General features: G+C 40.3%; 1 protein-coding gene across 1 annotated transcript in view; it reads right to left on the bottom strand.

Moving 5' to 3' along the window:
• The window catches only part of gipc3 (GIPC PDZ domain containing family, member 3), a 36038-nt gene that overhangs the window by 4233 nt on the left and 14553 nt on the right, over nucleotides 1-17252 (bottom strand). The gene's annotated exons all lie outside the window — the stretch shown is intronic.

The following is a 17252-nucleotide window of genomic DNA, read 5'->3' as shown; positions in this document are numbered from 1 at the left end:
TTTCTATGAAGGATAAAACACTGAATATTGACAAAATATGAGCGTCACACCCCTTTTCGATCGACATATTTTACAATCAAGTGAAACGCAACAAAAATGCAACAATCAGTGAAGTATGAACGCGAAGGGTACAAAATAAACCCACCTACAATCTGATACATCACTAAGCTTTAGAACTTTGTTGTGAATATCTCCTTCTGCGTCTGTAGAAACGCTTCCCACCCACACTGCCATGACATCACATGACCTTAGTAACTAATTAGATGACCATAGTAACTAGTATATCATCCATAAGCGCAGATTCCAACCATTGAAATACTTAGTGCAGTTCAAGACTTACGGTCGTTAGAAAACATGACTGCACATCATAATGGCAGCTACACTTTCCATCTTAAAGATCTAAAAAATTATTTGGGAATGTCCGGAGGGCCAGATTGAAACGCTTAACGGGCCGCATATGGCTTAATTTGCCCAGGTCTGGTTTAAACCAAACATCACATGACTGTTATGACCAGTGTTCTGAAAATTACTTTTAAAAAGTAATTAATTATAGTCACTTGTTACTTAAGCAAAAAAGGAATTTAATTACTAATGGAATTACTCTGTAATACATATACCATATTTTCCGGACCATAGGGCGCACCGGATTTTAAGGCACACCGCCGACGAATGGTCTATTTTTCATCTTTTTCCTTTTATATTAGGCATACTGGATTATATGGCGCATTAAAGGAGTCGTATTATTTTATTATTTTTCTAAATGGAAAACACTTCCTTGTAGTCTACATAACATGTAATGGTGGTTCTTTGGTCAAAATGTTGCATAGATTATGTTTTACAGATCATCCTAAAGCCACTTTCTGACAGTCGCTTCCGGATGCGCCGTTTTGTAGCGGTGTAGCGTGCAAGGACGAGAGTGGAAGAAGTGTCAAAAGATGGAGCTAACTGTTTTAATGACATTCAGACTTTACTTAAATCAATAACGGAGCAGCATCCGGAAATAACAACACAGGAAATGTATCCCGTGAAAAACCGTCTGACCGGAACTCTAATAACTAAAGTTCCTTAGGCGAATAATGTAAACTCACTACACCGGTATGTTTTAGCGCTTTCATGGTTTTTTTGATTGATTGAAACTTTTATTAGTAGATTGCACAGTACAGTACGGTACATATTTCGTACAATTGACCACTAAATGGTAACACCCGAATAAGTTTTTCAACTTGTTTAAGTCGGGGTCCACGGTGAGTTTACTGACAGATATAAGTAAGAACTTTACACTACTTTATATTGGAAATGGCAACAGCGAAGGATTTGTGTCACATGACAATAAAATAGAGGAAAAAGAAGAAGCTTATCGACTCGCGGACGTGCGGAATTTTTCAGGACTTCTACAGATCCCAAATGCAGATCAACAGGTACCAGAAGGTAAGAAAAGTTGTTTTTGCATAATATTGCGAAACAAAACGCCAGATAATATATCTTACCTTATACACACACCATACTAATACTCGTATGTTTAATGTGCCGACAATTATTCAAGCGGTGCGGCTTCATAGCTTACCAAAGTCGTAGTAAAACATTTTGATAGATTTTTGAGCGCCGTGTGTAATGTTCTATATTTTCAATGGAACATTTAAAATGTTGGCGTTGTTTACTTGAGACATATCGCAATCATAGTGCAGCCTACACTTATCTCTTATGTTTGACTGCCATCTATTGGTCACACTTATCATTACACCATGTACCAAATAAAACAGCTTCGAGGTGAGTAAGCTCAACCAAACTTATTCCTTACATTAGGCGCACCGGGTTATAAGGCGCACTGTCGAGTTTTGAGATTAAAAAAATGATTTTAAGTGTGCCTTTTTGATTGATTGATTGAAACTTTTATTAGTAGATTGCACAGTACAGTACATATTTCGTACAATTGACCACTAAATGGTAACACCCGAATAAGTTTTTCAACTTGTTTAAGTCGGGGTCCACGTAATCAATTCATGGTACCGTATTTTCCGCACTATAAGCCGCCCCGGGTTATTAGCCGCACCTTCAATGAATGGCATATTTCAAAACTTTGTTCACCTATAAGCCGCCCCGGGTTATAAGCCGCGCCTACGCTGCGCTAAAGGGAATGTCAAAAAAACAGTCAGATAGGTCAGTCAAACTTTAATAATATATTAAAAACCAGCGTTCTAACAACTCTGTTCACCCCCAAAATGTAATGTGCAAATGTGCAATCACAAAAATAGTAAAACTCAACGTTGCTCGAACGTTAATGTCACACAACACACAAAATAAACATTTAAAGCTCACTTTCTGAAATTATTCCTCATCCATAAATCCCTCGAATTCTTCTTCAGTGTCTGAATTAAAAAGTTGGGCGAATACGGCATCCAAAATGGCCGGCTCCGTCTCGTCGAAGTCATTAGAGTCAATGTTGCTGTTGTTGCGCAGCAGTTCCGTGAATCCTGCCTTCTGGAAAGCTCGGACCACAGTTGAGACCGATATATTCGCCCAGGCATTTACAATCCACTGGAAGATGTTGGCGTATGTCGTCCGGCGCTGTCTCCCTGTCTTAGTGGCGCAGGTCATCTTGTTGCTATGTTCACTTCTCTTGCTGCTGCTCTATTTCCGTGTTCTACTGCGTGACTTATTGCCTTGAGTTTGAATTCTGCGTTGTACGCGTGTCTCTTAATAGGAGCCATTTTGTGGTCTTTACAGATGTAAACACACAAATGAAATGAAACGTAATATCCGCGCGCTTCTTCTTCTATGGGGGCGGGTGGTTGCTTACAGTAGAAGAAGAAGCGCTTCCTCTTCTATGGGGGCGGGTGCTTACCTTGGCGGTTGCTTGCCGTAGAAGAAGAAGCGCTTCCTCTTCTACGGGGAAAAAAGATGGCGGCTGTTTACCGTAGTTGCGAGACCTAAACTTTATGAAAATGAATCTTAATATTAATCCATATATAAAGCGCACCGGGTTATAAGCCGCACTGTCAGCTTTTGAGAACATTTGTGGTTTTTAGGTGCGGCTAATAGTGCGGAAAATACGGTAAGTCCTTATAGTCCGGAAAATACGGTAATTATTTACTAGCGAAAGTAATTAGTTACTTAAAAAACAAAAACTTTAAATATATGTAATATGCAGATTGAGAGAAGTTTATGAGGCGGTGTCTGTTGCCAAGCGACGTCTGCAAGGGTTGCAGCTGGACTGTATTTGTTAGTTTTAGCAGCAGTTGTTTGTCGGCCCTGACGGCTTTTCCGTTCAATCTTTTTACCGACTTGTGTTACCTCTGGTTAATAAAGAGGAGGAGCCTCCCACCGCCGCCAACCACCGCAGCTACGGTGCGTGCACCATACTATTTCCCCGGGAGACTCCCGAATTTCAGTGCCCCTCCCGAAAATCTCCCGGGGCAACCATTCTCCCGAATTTCTCCCGATTTCCATCCAGACAACAATATTGGGGGCGTGCCTTAAAGACACTGCCTTTAACGTCCTCTCTCACCTGAAACCTTCACCCCTTAACAGCCGCATGCTGTCCAGGCGTCTGCTTTTCCTCCATATAAACAGCGTACCGGCCCAGTCACATAATAATGTAGCGTTGGACGGGTTTAACAATGGACTTTTTTCAAAGATGTCAAGGAATGCTGACACGTTGTATGATCTTTTAACTGGTTTAATGATAACGCAAGGCATACTTGATCAACAGCCATACAGGTCACACTGAGGGTGGCCGTATAAACAACTTTACCACTGTTACTAATATGCGCCACACTGTGAACCCACACCAAACAAGAATGACAAACACATTTCGGGAGAACATCCGCACCGTAACACAACATAAACACAACAGAACAAATACCCAGAATCCCTTGCAGCATTAACTCTTCCGGGACGCTACAATAACATCTACGGCTTTTGGAGCTCAGTGCACAACTGCACACACAACAAGAAGAGACATGGCGACGACGAGTAAGAAGAAGAAATACGCTTGCAAGTTCCAAAATGATTGGAAAAAAGAATTTAATTTCATCCAAAAAAGCTCAAAGGGGAAAGGGTATGCTGCCTGCACCTCAACTCCCCGCCATCTCCCGAATTCGGAGGTCTCAAGGTTGGCAAGTATGGCGTGCACGTCAGCTGTGCACGAAGGCGAATGTGACGTGGGGTCGGTGTCGGCAATGCGCAGTAGCGACTTTGGCCGCAAACGGTCGTAACAAATGTATATCTAAAGATACTGGTATGATACAGTTTTAGTCCTGACATTTGAGTGCTAAATGGTTATATTTGCACCTCCTATCCTAGTATTGTGGGCGTTCTCATAGTCAGCATATTTTCTGCAGACACATGATGACAGACACGCTACATAGATTGCGCTGTCGATTTCTGCTTATATATTGTCATGTCTGTGTGATCGTGTTTTGTTTTGGTTATGTTCGGTTTTTGGACTCTTTGTGCACTCTTGTTTGTTTTATTTCCATGACAACCCATTAGTTTTCACCTGTCCTCGTGTCACGCATCTGATTCATTTGGACTCACACACCTGTCATTAATCATGTTCAAGACTATTTAAGCCGATAGTTGCCAGGAAGTCAGCCTGGCGACATTAAAGGGGAACATTATCACAATTTCAGAATTGTTAAAACCATTAAAAATCAGTTCCCAGTGGCTTATTATATTTTTCGAAGTTTTTTTCAAAATTTTACCCATCACGCAATATCCCTAAAAAAAGCTTCAAGTGCCTGATTTTAACCACCCGTCCATTTTTCTGTGACGTCACATAGTGAAGCCAACACAAACAAACATGGCGGAAAGAACAGCAAGCTATAGCGACATTAGCTCGGATTCAGACTCGGATTTCAGCGGCTTAAGCGATTCAACAGATTACGAATGTATTGAAACGGATGGTTGTAGTGTGTAGGCAGGTAGTGAAAACGAAATTGAAGAAGAAACTGAAGCTATTGAGTCATATCGGTTTGAACCGTATGCAAGCGAAACCGACGAAAACGACACGACAGCCAGCGACACGGGAGAAAGCGAGGACGAATTCGGCGATCGCCTTCTAACCAACGATTGGTATGTGTTTGTTTGGCATTAAAGGAAACTAACAACTATGAACTAGGTTTACAGCATATGAAATACATTTGGCAACAACATGCACTTTGAGAGTGCAGACAGCCCAATTTTCATCAATTAATATATTCTGTAGACATACCCTCATGTCAGCAGGCCAGGGAAGCTAGGGTCGATATTCTTCTCTTGATCATCTTGGGACGGTGTGAGCCAAGACATCCAGGGGGTTTAGCTCGCTCGTCTGCGGGAACAAACTGCCGCCATTGCTTGCCGTGCTACCGAGGTCCTTTGTCCCTGAATTGCCCACACACTCCGGCAGATTCAATGGGGGTCTGGCGGCAGATTTCTTTGACTTTATCGTTGGAAATGCATCTGCTTTGAGTGTCGCAGGATATCCACACATTCTTGCCATCTCTGTCGTAGCATAGCTTTCGTCTGTAAAGTGTGCGGAACAAACGTCCAATTTCTTGCCACTTTCGCATCTTTGGGCCACTGGTGCAACTTGAATCCGTCCCTGTTCGTGTTGTTACACCCTCCGACAACACACCGACGAGGCATGATGTCTCCAAGGTACGGAAAACAGTCGAAAAAACGGAAAATAACAGAGCTGTTTTGACTCGGTGTTTGAGAAAATGGCGGATTGCTTCCCGATGCGACGTCACGTTGTGACGACATCGCTCCGAGAGCGAATATTAGAAAGGCGTTTAATTCGCCAAAATTCATCCATTTAGAGTTCGGAAATCGGTTAAAAAAATATATGGTCTTTTTTCTGCAACATCAAGGTATATATTGACGCTTACATAGGTCTGGTGATAATGTTCCCCTTTAACTCTGTTTGACTTCTGCTACCCATGTTACCCATGCTACCAAAGTTCCAAGTTAATTTTGTCTATATTCTTGTCACAGTAAGTGTTTATTTGTTTCATGTTCATAGTTTTTTGCCTAAGTGCTAGTTTTTGTTTCTTAGCCAAGTTTATCTCCGCCTTGAGCGCGCCCTTTGTTTGTACCCTTTTTGTAGTTTGTGTTAAAACAAAATGATGTCCTTACCTTCACGCCATGTCCGATCCAACTTTACTTGCATCTCGGGAAAACAAACACCCCATAGTCCACGTCTTGACATATATGAGACGCAATCCTCTGCGCACGAGCTTGCGCTACCAGTTTTGCACGTGTTTCGTAGGTCAGGCCCTTTTTAATGCGAAATAACAAATTTAACAGATTTATAAAATACTTGCATATCCGCTCTACGCTTGATTGATTGACATATTACACGCGGAAAGGGCCGCTATGTTGGCACTTCAGTGGCATTGTTTCCAGTAGTCACATGACTTGTTCTGTGGCTTTAGGAAGCCAGCTCAGCAGCAAAACACTTACTCTCCAATCTGGTAACAAAGGCTGAGGAGGTTCCAAGTTTGTCATTCGCTTCCTTTCTAACGTGTGTAGATTAAGTGCAATAAATAAAGCCACTTTGCCATTCGATGAAAGCATTTATGGGAAAGGGAAAGGGAGACAGACGCCTACATGGCGACGGATTTTGTAAATAAACTGAATGTTTGAAGGGTCGTGTTATGTTTTTATGGCCAGGATTCGGTTGCCAAGGAAGGCAATTCATCAAAGTGTGTCCTTACAGCGGTACAAACGTGTAACTTGGTCTCAACTCCATTTTCATGCTGCACACTAATGCATACTCCCTAGCATCATCCAGTCTGCAGTTGTTTTTCTTGCAGGGTGAAATGATCTTCAAAGAAATGTTTTACATTTGTATGTGCATGATTGGAATACAATATCAATATCACCCACTAAACTCAAGTATGCTCTATAAACAATTTGTATAGTCTTCGGACATGAAAGTGTGATATTCATGTGCTGATATGATTAACTTTCCTTGCAAATGGACTATATAAAAAGAGGCTTCTGTCTATCTTGACGTAAAACCCACTTGAGACAGTGCATGCCGCCACAAATGAAGTTTGTTGTCTGACATCAAAGTGTTGCTGAGATCCAGCCTCACTTCCTGTGTTCCCGCTTGCAGATGGTATCTATTGTTTGTAATTAACTAAATATTTCTTTTTTTGCCGTTGTTTCCAGTTAGGTTGATCTAAAACCAGAATCACTTCCTGTGTTCTTAAACCATGTGTCTTTCAAAAAAAGGCTCTTCTCTGGAGGCAGGGTCTTGGCAACCAGCATCATATTTAATCGACGGTTCCATTTACACTAATGCACTGTAAAAACAACACCTGTAGATTGTACGGTAAACTTCTGGCGTCTGATCTACCAGTTCGCTCAGTCGCCACCGATTTCCAATTCATAGTAATTTCCTGTAAAATTCACCGTAACATTTTACGGTACAATTCTGGCAAATGAGCTGGCAGTTGTTTTACCATACAATGTACATATTTTTATTCAGCTTACTGTGAATGGAAAAACTATACCACTTTTATTTTTACAGAAAAAATCTGTCAATTAAGCTACCATTTTTATTATAACATTTCTGGTCGTTGTTTTTACAAAGCAATTATGTAAATAGAAAACGGTACTGCGCTCTAAAAAAATTTTTACATTTTACGTAAAGAACTGTCAGCTCAGTTGCCGGAATTGTACCATAAAATTTGTAGTGGTTTTTACACCAAATTACTGTCAATTGAACATCAATACCACTGTTTTCTCAGGGCATTAATCGATCGCAACTAGACCGTTTCGCCTGCAATCAGAGTAGGCTTCATCAATTCATGCTCATAGACTTAGATTGGTCAGATCTAGTCTTAGACTTACATTGGTCAGATCTAGTCTTAGACTTGCATTGGTCAGGTCTAGTCTAGCGGCTGGTGCCAATACTGTAGTAGGCTTCATCAGTGCATGCTAATAGACTTAGTTTGGTCAGATCTAGTCCTAGGCTTAGATTGGTCAGATCTAGTCTTGCGGCTGGTGCCAAAACCCCAAATATTTATACTCCAAAAACCAGGAGGGTGTGCATGCGCAAAAATTGTTTCGCCCTATTGTAGTGCTTACTTGCCAACCTTGAGACCTCCGATTTCGGGAGGTTTGGGGGAGGAGGGGCGTGGTTGGGGCGGGGGCGTGGTTGGGGGCGTGGTTTAGAGGGGAGGAGTCAAGTATTTCATATATATATAAGAAATACTTGACTTTCAGTGAATTCTAGCTATATGTTTTTATTTTATTTTATTGTGTATACATATATATATATATATATATATATATATATATATATATATATATATATATATATATATATATATATATATATATATATATATAAGTAAGAGAAATACTTGAATTTCAGTGTTCATTTATTTACACATATACACACACATAACACTCATCTACTCATTGTTGAGTTAAGGGTTGAATTGTCCATCCTTGTTCTATTCTCTGTCACTATTTTTCTAACCATGCTGAACATCCTCTCTGATGATGCATTCTGCTTCGTCTCCTTGTTGTGTGCGCAGTTGTGCACTGCACTCTCTAAAAGCCGTAGATGTTATTGTCACATATGCATGTACAGTAGATGGCAGTATTGTCCTGTTTAAGAGTGTCACAACATTGCTGTTTACAGCAGACGAACTGCTTTACGGTGGACGAAAACGTGACTGCTGTTGTTGTGTGTTGTTACTGCGCTGGGAGGACGTTAATGAAACTGCCTAACAATAAACCCACATAAGACACCAAGAACTCGCCCTCGATCATTCTACAGTTATAACGTCATTGGGCAGGTACGCTGTTTATATTGTGGGAAGGCAGACATGAAAACAGGCTGTCGACACGTCACTCAGGTCCCCCTGAATTTCGGGAGATTTTCGGGAGCGGCGCTAAATTTCGGGAGTCTCCCGGAAAATCCGGGAGGGTTGGCAAGTATGTTGTAGTGAGAAAAACTGGTTTAATGCAAACAAGACAGTCCTACTGTCAAAGCCAACAACAGCCATTGATGAGTAAATTCCCCTCGTTAGCATTGAGGTATTGTGTGGCAAAACGATCGCTGTGGATCGACTACTACCATTCCAAAATAGTCGGAATCACCCACGTTAGCATTCCATTCAGTTGTAAACAAATGGCATTCTGGTCACCTTCTGTTTCTAACTGTTATTTGTTGGAGGCTAAATACTTAGACTTACACTTAGACAGTTAGTCATTCAAATTTGAACTTTACAGTACAGATAAGAACGAAATTTTGTTGCATTAGCTCATAGTAGTGCAGGATAAAAGAGCAATAAAGTGCAGATATATTGCAGTCTTTTAGGAATGGTTGAAAGGACAGTGTTGTATCTGGGAGTCGGTGGTGTCGCAGACCACCTTCTCTGTTCAGGGATGGCTTTTCAACCATGACATAGATGGCTTAACCTGACTCTCGCCAGACTCTGTAGTTCGCTGAGCCCCACACAAGGATCTGGGACTTCTCAATAGGAGATGTATTTCAGGCCTTGTAAAAAAAATTCATTGTATGTGATTGGATAAACACTCACCTCCCAGGGGGTGATCAAGGGTGATGGGTCAAATGCAGAGAATAGTTTCGCCACACCTAGTGTGTGTGTGACAATCATGGGTACTTATTAGAAGTTATTAGGGATAATAATATTCTGGGGAAGTTATGTGATAAACAGGAGGGAAATGTTAGAATAATTATGTATATATTACCACACTAACTTTAGTATGCTTAAAGTCTGTTGCTTTAGTTATTTAGCTATTGTGCTCAAGTTGGACTTTTCTAATCTGTGCAAGGACAAAGACTTCTTGTCTTCTTTGTTTTAGCCCGCTAACAGCCAAGGACTTCAACGACCTCAACGAAGATAAGATGACAGCACGCAGACGAAGCAGAGACTTCAAGGACCTCAACGAAGATAAGATGACAACACGCAAACGAAGCGGGGACAAGGCGAAGTCACAAGGCCCCCAGCACATTCCGTCACGTATCGTGCGTCCTGGACCTGCTTTGCATAATATATGTGACCACTCCTTTTAGAGGCGGCCTTGGTATTGTTGACTGTGGAACTCCTGAATAAATAGAGGGACGCAGGAGCTGAACCTTAAAGCGTCGGGCGAGACTGTGACTAAGTGTGCAGCTCCATGCGTTCTTCTCATGAACTACTTGGAACTCTGTCTCTGCATGATTCCTTGCTTCTTGTCTGATTAACAGACGTCATCAGTGTTTAAACCTGACAGTACTTTAACTTTAAACCACTTGTCCGTTATCTTGACTGACGTGCTACTTCAACCACTCACATCGAAATCAACCCGTGACACTGATGAGAGCTTCGCTGGGAAATCCAAAACAGAGCAGCCGACATATTGGATAACGACAGAGCGGAAAGTTAGAGAACTTTTACTGAAATAACGCAGCAATGTCAGTAGACGATCGATGTCTCAAAACAGCTGCAATAGCAGAATCAATGTCAGACAACGACTCCTCGCTGCGTGCCGCTTCGCTTCGGCGCTACGTCTATGAAATCCCGCCAGGCGATCCTGATTGGTTCTTTATTTTTTTGCTATCTTGAAGGAGTTTGCAATGCCCTCGAGCCCAGACCCTTGTGTTGAGCTCAACAAACTACAAGGATCTGGCGAGAGTCTTCCCTCACTCCTTTTTTGTACCATACATCCTCCCTGTCGAGAAACATTTTTGTTGTCAAAGGAGTGCTGTTTCTCCCTGAGGTGCAGGTAGACAGCTGAGTCTTGGCCTGAAGAGTTTGTCCGTCTATGTCCGGGGTCGGCAACCCGCGGCTCTTTAGCGCCGCCCTAGTGGCTCTCTGGAGCTTTTTCAAAAATGTATGAAAAATGGAAAAAGATGAGGGGAAAAAAATATATTTTTTGTGTTAATATGGTTTCTGTAGGAGGACAAACATGACACAAACCTCCCTAATTATTATAAAGCACGCTGTGTATTAAACATGCTTCACTGATTCGAGTATTTGGCGAGCGCCGTTTTGTCCTACTAATTTTGGCGGTCCTTGGACCCACCGTAGTTCGTTTACATCAGGGGTCCCCAACCTTTTTGAAACCAAGAGCTACTTCTTGGGTACTGATTAATGCCAAGGGGTACCAGTTTGATACACACTTAAATAAATTGCCAGAAATAGCCAATTTGCTCAATTTACCTTTAACTCTATGTTATTATTAATAATTAATGATAGTTATCTTTTACGGAAGGTTTTTTGTAGAGAATAAATGATGAAAAAGAGGAGAAAACACGAAAAAAATGAAAATAAAATTTTGAAACATAGTTTATCTTCAAAATTCAACCGAAAAAAAGAAGAGAAAAACTAGCTAATTCGAATATTTTTGAAAAATTACAAAAATAATTTATGGAACATCATTAGTAATTTTTCCTGATTAAGATTAATTTTAGAATTTTGATGACATGTTTTAAATTGGTTAAAATCCAATCTGCACTTTGTTAGAATATACTGTATAACAAATTGGACCAAGCTATATTTCTAACAAAGACAAATCATTATTTCTTCTAGATTTTCCAGAACAAAAATGTTGAAAGAAATTCAAAAGACTTTGAAATAAGATTTATATTTGATTCTACAGATTTTCTAGATTTGCCAGAATAATTTTTTTGAATTGTAATCATAATAAGTTTGAAGAAATATTTCACAAATATTCTTCGTCAAAAAAACAGAAGCTAAAATGAAGAATTAAATTGAAATGTATTTATTATTCTTTACAATAAAAACAAATAAATGTACTTGAACATTGATTTAAATTGTCAGGAAAGAAGAGGAAGGAATTTAAAAGGTAAAAAGGTACCGTATTTTTCGGACTATAAATCGCAGTTTTTTTCATAGTTTTTTCATGTTGGGTGCGACTTATACTCAGGAGCGACTTATGTGTGAAATTATTAACACATTACTGTAAAAATATCAAATAATATTACTTAGCTCATTCATGTAAGAGACTAGACGTATAAGATTTCATGGGATTTAGCGATTAGGAGTGACAGATTGTTTGGTAAACGTATAGCATGTTCTATATGTTATAGTTATTTGAATGACTCTTACCATAATATGTTACGTTAACATACCAGGCACGTTCTCAGTTGGTTATTTATGCCTCATATAACGTACACTTATTCAGCCTGTTGTTCACTATTCTTTATTTATTTTAAATTGCCTTTCAAATGTCTATTCTTGGTGTTGGGTTTTATCAAATAAATTTCCCCAAAAAATGCGACTTATACTCCAGTGCGACATATATATGTTTTTTTCCTTCTTTATTATGCATTTTCGGCAGGTGCGACTTATACTCCGGTGCGACTTATACTCCGAAAAATATGGTATATGTGTTTAAAAATCCTAAAATAATTTTTAAGGTTGTATTTTTTCTCTAAAATTGTCTTTCTGAAAGTTATAAGAAGCAAAGTAAAATAAAATTAATTTATTTATTTAAACAAGTGAAGACCAAGTCTTTAAAATATTTTCTTGGATTTTCAAATTCTATTTGAGTTTTGTCTCTTGGAATTAAAAATGTCGAGCAAAGCGAGACCAGCTTGCTAGTAAATAAATACAATTTAAAAAATAGAGGCAGCTCACTGGTATGTGCTGCTCTTTGAGCTATTTTAAGAACATGCTAGCGGGCGACTCATCTGGTCCTTACGGGCGACCTGGTGCCCGCGGGCACTGCGTTGGTGACCCCTGGTTTACATGCATAACTTTCTCTGACTTTCTAGGACGTGTTTTATGCCACTTCTTTTTCTGTCTCATTTTGTCCACCAAACTTTTAACGTTGTGCGTGAATACACAAAGGTGAATTTTGTTGATGTTATTGACTTGTGTGGAGTGCTAATCGGACAAATAAAGTTGATTTGATTTGATTTGATATTTGGTCACTGCAAGCTAATCGATGCTAACATGCTATTTAGGCTAGCTATATGTACATATTGCATCATTATGCCTCATTTGTAGCTATATTTGAGCTCATTTAGTTTCCTTTAAGTCCTCATTCAATTTATATCTCATGACACACTATCTGTATGTAATATGGCTTTTAATTTTTTGCGGCTCCAGACAGATTTGTTTTTATATTTTTGGTCCAATATGGCTCTTTCAACATTTTGGGTTGCCGACCTCTGGTCTATGTTGTGCCATGCGTCGGCTTAGTGTTTTTTTTTTGTTTCCCCAATATATGAATCAGTGCATTCATCATTATTGGCCTGAAGAGTTATAAATGAATCACACAATAGATGGGTAAAGAATTTGTCCAGCAGATATCTTACCCAATCAGAAAAAGATGTATTGGCGAAAGGGTTGAACCTGACTCCACATCAGGTTCCTACAGTTGATTTGATCACAGCGACGGAATCAGCCATTAGGAAAAACAACGTACCAGAAACCGAAGGGGAGCAAATACGGCCGAAAGTGACGGCAGCTCTTACTAATGCCAAGCCCCCACCCCCAAACCTCTCGTTTTGAGGAGAGGAAAGCAGTAACATCACTTGGCTAGGATGAAAACATCACAATCCTGCCAGCTGATAAGGGGAGATGCATAGTAATTCTCAACACAACTGACTACCAAAACCAATTGCTTACACTCCTCGAACACATATTAAATGCTCAAAAGGGACCCCACAAGTGGGTACAAGAGGAAAATCATTGAGTACTTACAAACTCTACAAAAGTTAGAAGTCATCAACCGGGCATTGTGTTACCCAATATACCCACAGGAAACCATCCCTGGCATTTATGGCCTTCCAAAAATACACAAAGATGGGGCTCTGTGACATACAATATTGCTAAGTATGTGGCCAACATCTTAGCACCTTTGGTTGGCAAAACTCCACATTATGTCCAAAACTCAATAGACTTTGTAGCGAAGATCAGGGATCTAAAACTGAAAAAAAAAAATGAAACTATAGTTTCATTTGACCTCACCTCCCTTTTCACCTGTATTCCAACCCTGGATGAGACAGTGAGGCAATGTCTACTAGGTGATCACACCTTACAGGATAGATCCGTACTAAAATCGGAACATATTTGCCTTTTGATGGAGCTTTGCCTTAACACGACATCATTTCAATTAATGGGAACGTTTTACCGACAAAAAAATGGTTGTGCCGTGACATCACCTGTATCCCCAATAGTAGCAAACCTTTACATGGAGGACATGGAAAAGAGAGCTCTGAGCTCTTTTAAGGAAACAGCATCAAGTCATATTACATTTCAATGACGACACATGGGTGAAAATCAGAAACCAAGAAGTGCAAGCCTTCACCGAGCACATGAACTCAGTGGACAAAAAAATCAAGTTCACACGTAAGGATGTCAACGATAGTAATTTGCCTTTTTTAGACTGTGATGTCCACATTGGAGAAAACAGGGGCCTTCGTGTCAGGGTTTACCGAAAACCCACACATAACGATTAATACCTACTTTTTGACTCACACCACCCACGGTGGTCTCCATTACAGGGGGAATGAGTCTGCATACAGAGATGAGGTCCTGAAACTATCAGCGTGGTGTTCAGTGAATAATCTGGCACTGAACACCACAAAAACCAAAGAAACTCATCTTTGACTTCAGGAAAAACACTGCAGACCACGCCCCCCTCTACATCAACGGCGAGGAGGTGGAGAGAGTCAGCTCCTTCAAGTTCCTCGGCACCCTCATATCTGCTGACCTCTCCTGGACCCAAAATACATCTGCGGTCGTCCGGAAGACCCGGCGGAGACTCCACTTCCTAAGGGTGCTGAGGAAAAACAGACTGGAGAGGCAGCTGATGGTGACCTTCTATCGCTCGGCTGTTGACGTACTGCATAACAGTGTGGTACGCCAGCTGCACTGAAGCAGACATAAAGGCGATTCATAGGGTCATAAAGTCTGCACAAAAAATCATCGGCCGCCCCCTCTCCTCCCTGAAGGATTTACACAACTCCCGTTGCCTCAACAGAGCAAAAAACATCACCAAGGACAGCACACACCCTGGCTTCCACCTGTTCGACCTGCTACCATCGGGCAGGCGCTACAGGTGCATCAGAGCCAGAACAAACAGGCTCAGGGACAGTTTCTTTCCCAGAGCTGTCACCATCTTGAGCTCTAACTTATAATAATAATTCACCCCTATACAATATCCTACCCTAATACCCTACTGTGCAATATTACCCTTCGAGTGCAATACGCCCAACACTGATTGTTATTTATTACCACGGGACTCTTGTCTTGTTCTGTATATTGTACAGTATTTTGTATTTCTACAGTATTTTGTATATTGTACAGGATTGCTTATTATTTTTATTGAATAGTAGTCTGTTTATTTCATTTGTTAGTTTTTTTTTTCTTTCTTTCTTTTTTCTTTCTTTATTACTTCTTGTGTAATTTATTTTTACCCCATATTTGTTCCCACTACCGCACCTTAAGTTGGAGTCCTTAATCTCGTTATATGCAAATATAATGACAATAAAGTCCATTCTATTCTATTCTATTCTGGAACACAAACTGGGTGTTATCAGAACCCTACAAAACAGAGCTGATAATGTTCATATCAGCCTACAGGCCAAAGAGAAAGAGCATGGGCATTTGAGGGACTCCCACAAAACATGTAGTTACCCCAGCTGGTCATTTGTGAAAAGTGCATCCAGTTCCAGAAATAACAAGAACAGAGTGGATGAGGAGGAAAAAGGGGACAGACGCAAAAATATTGCCATTCCATATATATCAGGTCTATCTGAGAAACTCAGAAGATTTTTTTAACCAACACAACATCCCAGTACACTTCAAACCAGGCAACACCCTGAGACCGAGACTCGTGCATCCTTAAGACCGGTCACCCCACACCCACAAAAACAATCTGGTGTATGCTATCCAGTGTAATGATGAATGCCCTGATTCATATATTGGGGAAACAAAACAACCACTAAGCCGACACATTGCACAACATAGACAGGCAAACTCTTCAGGCCAAGACTCAGCTGTCTACCTGCACCTCAGGAAGAAACAGCACTTGTTTTGAAAACAAAAAGGTACAGATTTTTGGATGGAAAGAGGAGTGAGGGAAGCCAACTATGTCGTGGTTGAAAAACCATCCCTGGTCTGTGACACCACCTATCTCCCACATACAACACTGTCCTTTCAAACATTCCTAAAAGACTCTGCAATTATTAAACAAATAACATGAGTTAGAAACATGCTGGTCACAGAGAGTGACCATAATTCCATTTGTGCCATTTGTTTACAACTGAATGGAATGCTAACTTGGGTGGTTATTTTTGACTGGTAGTAGTCGATCTACAGCAATCGTTCTGCCACACAATACCTCAATGCCAACGAGGAGAAATTACACTTAAACGACTGTCGTTAGCTTTGATAGTAGAATTGTCTTATTTGCATCAAAGCAGTTGTTTCTGTCACTACGATAGGGTGAAACCTTCCTTGCCCAAGCACACACTCCTGGTTTTTGGAGGATAAATATTTGGGGTTTTGGCACCAGCCGCTAGACAAGATCTGACCAGTCTAAGTGTATGAGCATGAACTGATGAAACCTACTGAAGTATTGGCACCAGTCGCTAGACTCGATCTGACCAATCTAAGTCTAAGACTAGATCTGACCAATCTAAGTCCAAGACTAGATCTGACCAATCTAAGTCTATGAGCATGAACTGATGAAGCCTTCTCGGAGAGACACAACATATTCTAAGACAAACCAAACAGTCCAGTTGTGATCGATTGAACGCCCTGAGATTACAATGACCTGGATGAATGAGAATATTCAGAGACCGATACCACTGTTATTTATATGGTAAAATTGTGGCGACAGAGTTGCCAGGGTTTTTTTTTTTACCGTAAAATGTACCGTATTTGCTTTTACAGTGCATTACTGTCAATGGAAAAACAGTACCACTTTTATTTTTACAGTAAAATTTTGCTGACTGAGCGGCCAGTTAAGAAAAAAAAAGAAAAAGAAAAAAAATGGCAAGTCAGTTGCCAGAATTGTACTCTAAAACTTACATTGGTTTTTAAACCATATTACTGTAATTTTAAAATTGGTACCACTACGATTTGTACGGTAAAATTATGGCAGCTGCCAGCTGCTTACTCTAAAATATTTTGCAAAATTTTCTGTAAAAATACTGTCTATTAAAAATCAGTATCTCGGTAAAATCTATAGTCGTTTTTTACAGTGCATTACTGCATGTGGAAAAACAGTACCAGTTATTTTAACAGTGAAATGCTAGTGACTGA

This window comes from Nerophis lumbriciformis, linkage group LG14 (assembly GCF_033978685.3).
Source record: "Nerophis lumbriciformis linkage group LG14, RoL_Nlum_v2.1, whole genome shotgun sequence".
NCBI classification, from domain to species: domain Eukaryota; kingdom Metazoa; phylum Chordata; class Actinopteri; order Syngnathiformes; family Syngnathidae; genus Nerophis; species Nerophis lumbriciformis.
This window is presented reverse-complemented; position numbering and strand designations above follow the sequence as displayed.